The 13,682-nt window shown below is 32.0% G+C and overlaps 2 non-coding genes across 2 annotated transcripts; one reads left to right on the forward strand and one right to left on the reverse strand.

Moving 5' to 3' along the window:
- Window positions 1–8,368: 8,368 nt before the first annotated feature.
- Trnak-cuu lies at window positions 8,369–8,441 on the reverse strand. Its single transcript has one exon. It is a non-coding gene; the product is annotated as a tRNA-Lys (tRNA).
- Window positions 8,442–13,003: 4,562 nt separating this feature from the next.
- On the forward strand, window positions 13,004–13,076 carry Trnak-cuu. Its single transcript has one exon. It is a non-coding gene; the product is annotated as a tRNA-Lys (tRNA).
- Window positions 13,077–13,682: the final 606 nt, after the last annotated feature.

Below are 13,682 nucleotides of genomic sequence, written 5' to 3' on the forward strand. Positions count from 1 at the left end.
GTTTATAATTTATATTAAAAAAAAAATTGTTTCTTTCTGTATATGGTTATGAGGAACTGATAAGCTTTTTTCGAGTACTTTTCGACAATTCTTTCACCTCATACTTTGTTACCTCTTAATGAATTCGCATTTATATTCTAGTAGTGTGTAACTATACGACAATACATTCAAAATAGTACTTACAGTGCTTCCAACAAGTAAACCCCTCCGATGTACATAAACAAATATATTTAAGTACTGACTGTGTTCCTTTCATAGTTTAAATTTTTGTAAATTGAATTTTTAAATCGTTTTGTATTAAGTATAATATCGTTGAGTGTAAAAGCATTTTGTAAATATTAATAATAAGATTTTGAATAGAAAACAAAAGGCATAACATTGCTCAAATGTAATTGAATCTGTAACATGAATTGCGTAAAGTGTTGCCAGAAAGTATTAATTATTTTTAAATGAAATTATTACATTTTTCACGTCCAGTTCTTAAATTATTTATTAATCCAATTTAAAACATAAAGTTTATTATAATTATATTTTTCATAAATACAAACTAAAAAACAATATTTTACTAGAACAAGTCAGATTTATCTACGGTTGTTAAGGCTGGTGTGTTTACGGTAAAAATTTTATTCTTTGCCAGCAAGCATTGTTGACTCCAACACCCATTTTATGTTGTCATTTAACGTTCTCGAGAAATGATGTCCAACCGTTTAAAAGGTGTTAAATTCTCACATTTTTACACAAATATTTATTTGATAACTGCTCGTGTATTTTAATATGATCTCATTACATACCGACATGCACTTATTTCCGAAATAGTCTTCCTTTGATGTTCATACTTTGACAGTTCAATTTGAACCTCCCAATATAAATAACACCTACTTAGTGTTTGAACTCTCGGTCGTATGTTTACAAGGCTGTTACCGATTCGGTGTTAGAAGTAACATCATGTAACATCGCACAAACAAGAAGAATAAACGCCCGTATGATTGATGCAGCGCCTCGCAACAAATGTTCCGTGCTAAAGTTACCGTCGAGTGATCTGAAAGAAATTTAAATGCGCAGCCACTAAAACAGCGATTCATATGCAAATGAAGATAATAAAATTTACCTAATCTTGTTATCTTTGTGTTTCCTTTTAATTCTATGTTAAATATTACGTCCTTAATGTCTTAAACTTCTTAAGTCCACAACCTGCTTCTTGTTAACTCTTATTATGCTACGAATTAAATTAAATTAGAAAAAAAAACAATAATCGCTCCATTTTGAAATTTTTATATCTTACATACATCTTTTGTTTTTAAAGAAAAACAATAGACTTGGTATGTCTTTACACTGATTTCTGATGTCTGTAACGCTGGCTTCGTGGCCTCAAGGAACGCCTCCGCGGCCACACGCGAAGTGTCGTTAAATCGAATGACAACATTTATCTGCCGTTAGCGCCGCGATCAGTTCTCCGCCATCGGTTCCCCGCGATCAGTTCCCCGTCGCTCGCGCGAGTTCCCTTCGAGTTACGACTCTTCACTCGCTCATTTGTCGGGCCGACACGGAATTCGAGCAGTGTTACCGATGTTTATAGCTTCGTTATTCGACGACATTCGATGCTCCATTACCATTGTAAACGGTTGGCGTTGAGTGGCCGTGTTCCGAGCGGTTCTCGGAACTGTTGTTGTAATACATTTTCGACTCGATTCGAATTCGAAGATCAAACGATCCCTGGTTACCCTCGTTTTATAATTCAAACATGTCGGGGCACGTTTGACCTGCCGTTATACTCACACTCGTTGTGTACACAAAATTATTTCAATAATAACACAGCATGTGGGAAATATTACAATAATCGTAACATTTCCATATTTTTGTACTGGCGACAAATAAATTTCACTTTGGTTAAATTTAATGTTTGTAAAGTCGGTCCATACTCGGCGGCAAACTTTATTTTCATATTTCCTAAACCAAACAATTTACATTTTAGTATTGCTTTTTCCGAAACTATGTGTTAACATTTTATGTTATGAAAAATTCAAAGGTATTTAATAGAAAAAGGTACAAATAATTATGTTATTAGATATTTTAGCTTCTATTAAATTTATATAAAATTGAATAACCTTGGGTTTCCGAGACATATTGTTATCTCTGTTTTGTCAAAAATAATCACAGCAATGATGATATTATGTTCTATTTATATTGATATTTTGGTCTCAGAAACCAACGGTTTATCAAAACCATTTTAATCTAATTCCATCTCGAGGATGTGCTTCTTTAACTGAATGTAAAACTTTTGAATTAAATCATAGCATACTAATTAATTACATTTATTTCTTAGAATTTTGTGTGTAACCAGCCTTAGATTTTAATACAAAAGATGCAATATTAAATGTAATATGTACATTAATTTCAAAGAGAGACCTAATTAAATTCAAGACATATAAAGATTTAGTAATTTTATTTATTAGTTAAAAGGTAAAAAAAAGTATTATTTTCTATGTTGAAATGATTGTATATAATGTATAAATTGTAAATAGAGAAAACTACGATTAAAATCTAGTCTAATTTAGATCATACGGTGCTAAGTATTGTACATTATTAAAAAAAGGAATTATTTGTTAGTGTGCGTCAATTGTCAACCGTCTCATACAAAGTATGGGGACTGAATATTGTTGATAATAGTTAAAGAAGAAGAAAAAAAGAAAGATTGTTTCTTGTAAATGTTTCCAAATACAATGTCGAGCATTTATTGATATTGTTTTATTTCAATTGCCCGTAGTATTTTATCACCATATATTTTGATCTAAATTGATTACTTTTTTATATCTCACTTCTAACTAATAATATAAATGCGAATATTTGGATGGATGGATAGATGGATAGATATGGGTGGCTGAATGTTTGTTTGAAGGTATCTTCAGAACGGCTCAACAGATCTCGATAAAATTTGGATGTAAATCATAGTCTGGAAGAACACATATCCTACGTATTATTATTATTATAACTCCGCACGGACGGAGTCGCGGGCGACAGCTAGTTTTAATATATAAATAATTAGTTAAATAAATTGGATTTGAATATGAATTATTAATAGATGCCTAACCTCTGAGCTAACAATTAATTGTATCAAAGGGAGCTGTTATTAATTTGTTCTACGGACTATACAAACCGATTTCTGGAATCCGACGTTTCCAATTATTTCTCCTTTGTGGAGCGAAACATCTTTAACACAAAAATCAATTGATTGTGAAACATTTCTTTGAATAATTGCTAAGAAAGAAAATAGAGTAGCAATTTTCTTCAGTCGGCGTCGTGTTATGATGTAATAAAAATTAGTAAGACCACAATTACTAAGAATAAAAGCAAGTAGCAATAAAATAGGTCGGAGTACATAACATTTAAATACCCATCTAATATGCCAGTGGCTGATGATCATATCCACTTTTTAGCCGACTTCAAAAAGAAGGAGGTTATCAATTCGACTGTATTTTTTTTTTATGTGTGTTACCGCAAAACTCCGCCCCTGGTGGTATGATTTTGATGAAAAATATTTTAATCGAAAGGAAGTGCTTGCAAGTGGGTCCCATTTTTTTGTTTTTTTTTTAAATAACTAGAAGACTAGTAGATTTTGAATATATATTAGCTTCAAAATTTCTTGCGAAAATTAGAGACATTTTTGCTTTCAGCGCTTACGTAGGCTAAACTATAGGACCTACATAAAAATGATGTATGGCGAATTGTAGCTCTTTAAATGTGCTAAATAAAAGTAAGCGATAGCATATATCTATCTTTTATAGTTTTCTCACAATAACCATTTTTTTCTTCAGAAACATCAATTAAATTCATGCCCTATTTCCGACGCTATTATTCGAGTTCAGTATTAACCCTTATGTAAATAAACATGTTCATTATCAAGAGAATTTAATGTAGATTATATTTGCAATTGAAACTATATCATTCTGCCTAATAGTTTAGGAGATATCGTAAGAATAAAATTACGCGGAAACGAAAAATGCTACACGAAAAGCACAATTTTGCTTTCTGGGCTTACGTAGGTCAAACTATATGACTTACATAAAAATGATGTATTGAGTAATTATAGATCCTTAAATTTGCTAAATAACAGTCTTCGGTGGCATATATCTATCATCTATGGATGTCTCACAAAAACCATGTTATTGTGAACAAACTTCGATTAAAATGCACACGAAAAACAGCGTCGTAAGCTTACGGCGCTATTATATTACATTCGATATGAATCCTTATCCAAATAAATATGTTTGATGGCTAGAGTATTAAATGCAGATTTCATTAGCCTTTAAACTATGTAATTCTGATCAATAGTTTGGGAGATATTAAATAATTAAAAACTACGCGCATTCGAAAAATGCTAGTGCGGCGCGCGGCTGGACAAAATTAAAGGCACGCTACGATGTATTAGTTCGTTAATTTTCAATTTGTATACCGATTTTGATAATTATTTCATTGTTTAAAGGATAAGTGGTTATCTGCTGCATTCTAAATTAGTTTTTGAATTGAAGTACACACATATCAAATAGGAAAGTCCTTTTCTTTATTTGTCTTATTTATGTCTTTATATGTATTAAGGAAATTTGTAATTGAACTTCAAATTCACTAAAAATTGTGAAATAAAACAAAAATTTTAAGAAAAAAAATAGCCGACTTCAAAAAAAAAAAACAATCTCAAACAAAATGCACTCAAAAGTAACCTAAAAAAACCAATTTCAAACAAAATGTACTCAAAAGTAACCTAAAAAAACCAATTTCAAACAAAATGCACTCAAAAGTAACATAAAAAAACAATTTTAAACAAAATGCATTCAAAAGTACCATAAAAAACAATCTCAAACAAAATGCACTAAAAAGAAACAAAATAATGACATGAAAACTTCTTTCTTTCTTTCTTCTCTCTTTCAAAAACCCTCTAAACTCTAAAGAAAGTTCTCTTCTTTCTTGTAACATGTCTATATTGTATAATTATTGTTATTTTGGAGTCGGTTTCGGCCTAAGTTCTGACATAAACGTAAGTATGTCTCATACATCTTAAATATAAAATGTATAATATTACATTTACTTCGGCCGACACCGACTGCGAAATAACAATAATTATACAATATAGACATGTTACAAGAAAGAAGAGAACTTTCTTTAGAGTTTAGAGGGTTTTTGAAAGAGAGAAGAAAGAAAGAAAGAAGTTTTCATGTCATTATTTTGTTTCTTTTTAGTGCATTTTGTTTGAGATTGTTTTTATGGTACTTTTGAATGCATTTTGTTTAAAATTGTTTTTTTATGTTACTTTTGAGTGCATTTTGTTTGAAATTGGTTTTTTTAATCCTCAGCATTTCCTTATCATTATTATTAACCAGTTAGTCTCTTTTTATACGAGTACATAAAGAACAGCAACGTACGCGTAGGTTTGTGATCTTATTTTGTTTTACATTTGTTACTGAACACTAGGTAAAATACAGTCGTTCCTTTAATATAAACTAGCTTTTACCCGCGACTCCGTCCGCGCGAAATACAAAATAGAAAACGGGGTAAAAATTATCCTATGTCCGTTTCCTGGTTCTAAGCTACCTGCCCACCAATTTTCAGTCAAATCGATTCAGCCGTTCTTGAGTTATAAATAGTGTAACTAACACGACTTTCTTTTATATATATAGATTATACTTATATGAAGTAGTCTGCGTAAATTCTATCTCACTTCAAAATTGGAATACTCTTGGGCATCTGAGAACTAACTGTAATGAACACATACTTATATATAATTAATCTATCCACCCAAATAAAATGACCTTCATAGATTCTTTTCTAAATGACAAACGTTCAAAAACACAGTAAGTGATCCTTAGACATATTCAAAAGTTATTCATCACAGTTAAATAGAATTTATACGGGACCCCACAGCGAACGTAACGTGTTGGTTTTACGTTACATTTGTTTTATTATAAAGGGCCAACGTTTAACTTACAATTAATGTTATCCGAACAATGTAAAGTATGATTTAAACGTTTAAAAAACGTTGAACAAATATGTAGAGAGCGTGACGAAATTGATAGGCTTTAATTCGTCCGTCTGGTTTATACTGGGTGTTAGGTAACATCGGACATTTATTTTATCCAATATTAGGAACTCTCGTAGTTAAGTAGTTCTGTGAAACCATGAAAACCAACAAAGTCTAGTTACCTACAGACGCTTCTGATGTTAATTGCACTACATCTGAAACATCTAGGCTTATAATCACCAAGTTAGTCGTTACGAGAGCTGCCTGTGACATAGTTAAAAGTAATAAATAGTTCTAAGACATTTTAACGAGCGTCGGTGGCTCAGGGGTTAAGCACTTGACTTGCAATTCGCAGGTCCTGGGTTCGAATCCCGCCATGTAATGTGGTTTTTCGAGTTTCGATTTACAAATGTACATTTGGCGTTTTTCTTACGGTGAAGGAAAGCATCGTGATGCAACCTGCACATATCTGAGAAGAAATTCAGAGATATGAGTGAAGTCAACCAACCCGCACTTGGCAGCGTGGTTGACTATGGCCTAAGCATCCCTAAGTTAGTGTAGGCTCCGTGCCCCTCGGTGGGGACGCATAGTGAGCTAATGATGATGTATGAAAAAGGCATATGCATACAACTTACATGCCTCCAATTAAGCTTATTCCACAACTCTTAAAAAATGTAGAGATAAGATTGGACAATATATTGGACAATAATAGAAACTTGGAAAGAAACAGAGTTAAAATTGTATATTTGTAGAATCGTTATTAAAAATAAAATTAGTAATATAGATCTTGTTCGATCAGCCGGCCTTAAACAACACGCAACAAATAAATGGATTGAATTTTATAATACCCCCCATCGCTCCGGGAACGCTCTCTGATTTTATGACGTACGGGACAGCGAGGAATTCGTGTCCAATTTTATGGAGCCATCGTTAAGGATGATTAAAATGTTATAGTTCCCAAATTGGCAGCTAAGATAATTTGAATACAAAATTTATCAAACATTTTACTAAACAGACGGGCAATTATTCATGACCTTCATACAAAAATTATATCGAAATATGTATGAGCTCATGTTGTTTTAATATAGTTAGTTTGTTAAACTATTAGTGCTAAAATTAGTTATATGCGAGCTGCAGTGAATTGCAAATACGAATAAAAATGCAATAAAAACATTATTAAAGTGAAGTGTGTAGTAATCATAGCATTGAGTTCAACAAGAAATATTTAATTTTCAAACGGCACGAACCTTAAACAGTTTTAATGATAGCATAAAATTTTACACAGATAATAAATGTCCGGGGCACAATAAATTTGAGGAAACAGATTATAAAATTTCACTTTAACTTTGACAGTTCACGTGTAGTAAAATTTACTATGGCGATAATTTGTAGTCCACCGGGATATCGAAAATACAATAAAACTTTATAATGAGACAATTTTATAAATTTGTCCAAACGAATGTGACATATTGTGTTGTAATACAGAATTTATTGCCCATGACGGAACGAGCTGATGACTTATTGATACTAATTGTATCTGATTTTACATGCACATTGTATATCAATGCACTGTAATATTCAGAGCAGCAAAATTATGCTATCACTCAAGCCGCTGACACCTGAACAGACAAAAAGTTATGCTAGTTTATACGAAAAAAAAACGGTTACAGTACCTAACTTTAACAGTTAGTTTATATATATCAATGTATCAATTTATTTTACTATAATTAATGTATAAGAATTGCTCGAATAATTGTATTGTATGTTAATACAAATTGCCAAATATCAAAACACTATAACAAATGACTTAATTTACATACAATCGCAGTTAACACCGTGCAGAACTACATGGGCTTTCCTTTGACATTCAAAGATATTAGTCACCGTCATAGAGTTCTGAAGATGCGTCACGGATGCACAACTGTGACATTACTATGACTTCTCGCTCACACGTTATGTCTTCCTTCTCTCTCATGTAACAAAATGTGATGCCAAACGTGACGCGTTAATGCATTTTTTCTCTTAAATTGTATTAACAACTTGTCAAATTGAATTTTTCATATCTTTTGTATTGTAAATTATTCATCTGTATTGAAAAGAAATGCTAGTTGTATTTTCAATAAATTAATTAACGTTTTCATATATTTTTTCTTTTTAAATCGAATCTCCCCATAGAATTTGTGTATGATCCTTGTTTAAACAATATCAGAGATGTAGTCATCGCTACGGCTTGGACGCGAGTGGCCCTTCATCTTCGCAATTCATATTTTTATCTTATATTTTAAATAAAAAAGATTGTTACATTCGAGAACAATAGTTCATTTTTGTTACAATAGAATTCTATAGTAAAAAAGAATTCGCCCAACGTGGGGCTCGAACCCACGACCCTGAGATTAAGAGTCTCATGCTCTACCGACTGAGCTAGCCGGGCTGTACACCTATCGGAACAAAAGCTATTCGGAAACGATGTATTTATAATTCTGACAACAATATCGAGCAGAAAGAAACAACTTGAAGAACAAGTTAAGAAATTAAAACCTAAACTAGAAAGTTCTCTTGCTAAGGTCATACATATAGTAAAATTGTCTTTATTAAAATGGAATAATGAAACAAAGAGTAATTTTTAAAGGGGGTCAAAGTCTGCATTAATGTTAAACAAGTTTCACAATAAAATATGAATTAAGTAGCAAACGGTCTAATGTCAAGGACTCCAAGTACTGAATTCTCGTCTGAAGGCTGGCTCGACTTTATAGACGTCGTAACTGTTTGCTTCAGATGGCGGCAAATCAACTTCTTTGTACTGAAAACTTTAAATCACTTTGTTCGGAGACGGGTGTAATAATTACTTTGTATTAAATTAAAATCAACCATCTTTAAATAAAGGCCTTAGGACTAAATTGAATTAAACATCGGAATATTTTGTGACTAAGAGAAATCTGATTCCGACACGAAAAACAAATGACGATGCTAGTCGAACAGAAAGAAATCTTTTTTATTTATTCTGTGTGGTAAATTTTTCGTATCTAGTTTATTTCTCTAGTCTAGTTTGATTAAAATACACGAACTAAAAGTTTGTAATCGCACAATTTTCACCGACGTCGCAAACATTTTGCAAGCATGTAAACTTTGCGCTCCAATAAAAAATCAACATAAGGGGCAAAGTTCTAACAAGCGCGGAGAACATGGCCACCGTTAGGATGCCAGCACAAGCTCAACACATTATTTTATTTAGGTTTTATTTTATAACTTTAAAGTAAGAATATTTTCAATACTATTCAATACTTTTTACTCTCAAAACATTTTTTTCATATGTTTTTCTACATTTTAATACTTTTCGTTGTAAAGAAGAGGATTAGAAATACAAGACAACTATGTTAGTATATTTTTATAAATAATCTGTTCGTAGTTTATTTGATGTAGCTTCTTCTATCTTAAGCTCCTCTACACAGCAATCTTACTAATATTATAAATGGACATTTAGATGGACGGATACACGCATGTAGAACATAGTCTAGAAGAAAACATAGGATACTATTTTTTTTTTAATTTCGCATGGATCGAGTCATAAGTTAGTAAAGTAAATAAAAAATACTAACGATTACTATTGACGTTTTTTTTTTGTCGTACATTTTCAATTCAATGCCGTATAGTAATTGTGCAGGGAGTAGGTCGCCGCATCAATCATGAACAACTTTTATTTACCTCGTACATCACATCCATTAGCAAATCGATGTTGATAACTTTCATTTTAATTAATGCGTGTATTTTACTACGTATTTTTTATATTCCTTGCCAATTACAAACATGTTCGGTATTGTATTTGCTAAACTCTTTTCTAATAATTAAATTGATGACTTTTTACATTACATATTGTAAAATTGTTTAAATAAAACTAGGACTCAAATGGTGTTATCTATTTTGATGTCAGTAAATAGCGCCTGACGGTTTCTAATAACAAGCATCAATTTTCACTTAAGAACGATTGATTGCTGATAATAATATGTTGTTATAGTTTGCTTTATTATGATTCATAAAATTCTTGAAAGCTTATAATTTTTTCTCACTTAAAAGATATACTTTTTTTGTAACAATGTGATACGTTCAACTAATTGTAGCTTCAGGTATTTCAAAAATAAATTTCATCTATTTCTTCAATGTCAACAACAGAGTGGTTTTATTGCCGACTGCTGTAAAAGCAATAGTTATGATGCACATAAAATCCAAGACCAATCTACTGTTTGTAGCTTATGAGTCGCGACGAGCTATTGCTTTCTTTATTGCCTTCTTTTTCAATTTATTTTGCTATGGACTCTTTCAATAATTTCTATCTGAAACATTGTTCTTACAAAACATTTGTAACAAACTTATTACTTTAATACTAGAAATTCCTTATCACTGCCTACACCTTCAATTTATCAGAATGAATGCTACATCATCTATAATATTAATTAATAAAATTGAAGTTTCTGTATGTAATATCGAAAATAAATCGTATTTCATACGCATGATGTATAACGTAAGACAAATTTTTAACACTTTTGTCTACATGTCTGTCTCGTTTGTCTGTAAGTCTGTTCGCAAGGCTGCGTTTGTTCCGGATGATCTCCTGAACGGCTGGTCCGACTTTGACGGGAATTTGACGGGCGAGTAGTTGATACACGCAAGAATGTTTGTTATAGGCTGTATTTCTTCTTTATTGACGACGTCATGGGCAACCGTTGGTGTGAAATTATTTCCGAATTTTAAATTGTGGCAGTGATTAATACCAATAACATCTTTTTTACCAGATAAACCTTACTTAATGTTTTTTTTTTTTAGTTTTTATTTGCATGTCATCAAATATCACCGAATTCATTATTATTCATTAAAATAGTTTTACAGTCACATCATGTCCGTACCTTTTTGTAGTTATATAATACTAGCTGTCGCCGGCGAATCCATCAGCGCGGAATTAGAAAGAAAAACTTTATATGTGTTCTTCCAGACTATGTTCTACATCTATGCCAAATTGCATGGAGATCCATGCAGCAGTTTTAAAGATACCTTCAAACAAACATCTATCCATCGACCCAAACTTTCGCATTTATAATATTAATAAGATAAAAGACAAAAGTCATACTCCGTTAGCACACCCTTCCGGTTGTTTGTATTTGCAGAGCATTAGCATTTGCTCGACCACTCGCTTACCGTTACTAGGAGTTCGACAAACATTCCTACCTTCTGTTACCAACTTACTTTGCGTAATAGCAAACAAATAGAGTTCTTCAGACCCGTTATTTTACATCATATTTTTTTCATATTCCACTGAATGTGTATTTAAAAATATACTTTGTTTAATAGCAGATTTTTTTATAAAGCTCAATTACTATTATAATAACTTTTAAGAACCAAACAGAGAAACAAGTAACGTTACCCAGGGACGTCGTACCTAATGTGATAGATTGATGCATAAAGAGGAAGAGTAGAACCTTAAAACACAATCTATCGGCGAAGTCATGACTGAGATCACAAAGATTCTGCTTACTGTCTATCGTTATCAGAAGGATCGCTTCACAAAATTCGATATTATTACACAGTATGTGTGTTTGTATGATGTATATTTAACATGAGTATACTGTGCGTATTGCTATACTCAACAATTTTAAAACTTACCGAATGCGGTTCGCAAACTGTAAATAATTTTCAGCTGTCGATTCGACGACCATTATCTCCTTAATTATGTAAGCTGATGAATATTTACACAAAATGCAGCGCAACGAGTTGCCAAATTATGTGTAATACCACATACCATACATTCTTATCGGATATTGTTGTTATCTATTAATAGCCAGTGGTAGTTGTTCAATAGAGGGAGCCAACGAAACTGACTCGGCTGTGGAAGTGTCACTGTCTTTCAAAATACAGATGTACAATAATGGTAGACATGTTTTTGTACTTTTACTTTTCCTATGATTGCTGAGGTTCAGACGGGACCCCTTTCTATGTCCATATTCTTGACATTTCTTTCTGACGCTACGAAGAATATGAAGATATTTTTTATCTCTGTTACATTAGTTTAGTCTATTGTGTGCTTTATGTGTTTGGATGTATTTTGATCATTTTCAAAATTATTCTTTTGTCAAACCAAAATATTCTATGCTCTTTAAGTTGAGAGTTCTAAAGAGTGCTGTTCGAACTTTTTTAAAGTTGCAATGAAACAGTAATATTATTCGGCAATAAAGCGACCCCAATTCCGCCACTGGCATTAGATATCTTTGTCCTTCGGAGTCAGAATTAGCTCCAACTGCACTCCCAATGAAAGTTGTCCGCTAGTTGAATAGGTATTGGAAATACTTTGAACAATCGGCGTCAACATCTAAATTGAATTAGTTTTGCGACCACTATAATAATACGGTTTGCAAATTTACTTTGATTATATCAACTTCATATTTAGAAGGGATATTTTAGGACATTAAAATTCTCAAGTTGATAACTAAAAGTTGCTTAAATTTACGAGCTTATACTTCCAGTTAATTGTTGTTTTATAAACCGTAAAAAGTATTACCATAAAATAATTAGGTTTACAAAAACAATTCGGTTATTTTTTTACGGCAGCAACTGTAAACTCTGAGAATAATCCTTTGTTTTTATTACTAGAAGTAAACAAAAAGGAAAACGCTGAGAGCTTCGAGTGAAGTATGCCTGTAACAAGTTTATGAGCTTCTCTACTCGGATTAAATATCAAATGAAAGTGAGCCCGTAAACAAGTACTTTGCGTATTTCGTAAACTTAGCTGTTCCTTTATTGACTGCGAAAGCAATATGCCTCAGACTAACCAAACAAATATAATCGATTGATGAAAACAACGAGGTGTGTTATAAATCTTAAACAGAAAAAAATATATATTAAACAAACTGTTTTTTTTTTTTCAATTCAAACTTCTTTTTGAGAACACTAGTGTTGTTTTTAAGGATGGTTTTAAATCAAATTTATGATTTCATCAATCTTTGTACAGCCCGGCTAGCTCAGTCGGTAGAGCATGAGACTCTTAATCTCAGGGTCGTGGGTTCGAGCCCCACGTTGGGCGATTGCTTTTTGTTACTGCATAATATGATATATGGCACACGACAATCATTAATTTTTAAAAAGGTACTAACTAGCTTGTTCAAAAGCGAAAGAAAGTAATAATCGTTACCATAAAATAATAAATCATATCCTATCCGTACAAGTTCGACAGTTTAAGATACTATTTTTTATAAATTGTACGGTTTTACAAACGTTCATTTGACCGCTGAGTAAAAATAACATTTCTATATTGTGATGAAACTAGCTACAGCACATTTCATATTATTACGAAAAATAGACCATAATCTAAAAACATTTAGAAGAAATTCAATGAGAAAATACAATATACTTCAAGCGTGCAATGTTCAAGAATGATAGACATCATTAAAACAACAAAGGCTTCGTTCTAGAAACGTGTAAAATTAATTTCGAATGCTCGAACCGATGCTGACAAAGCAAATGTTATTATACGTCTCAGCACACGAGAGCCGCAATCAAGAATGGATCACTCTCCCCCGTGTCACCTGCCCTGCTTTTCTAAACGTGACAGGATTTGAACTTGTGTTTCTGTGTCACGTCCATATTGATTATTTGTAGTAACAACAATATATATAATAATGTTCAACAT

The sequence above is a fragment of the Papilio machaon genome, chromosome 17 (assembly GCF_912999745.1).
Source record: "Papilio machaon chromosome 17, ilPapMach1.1, whole genome shotgun sequence".
Lineage (NCBI taxonomy): Eukaryota > Metazoa > Arthropoda > Insecta > Lepidoptera > Papilionidae > Papilio > Papilio machaon.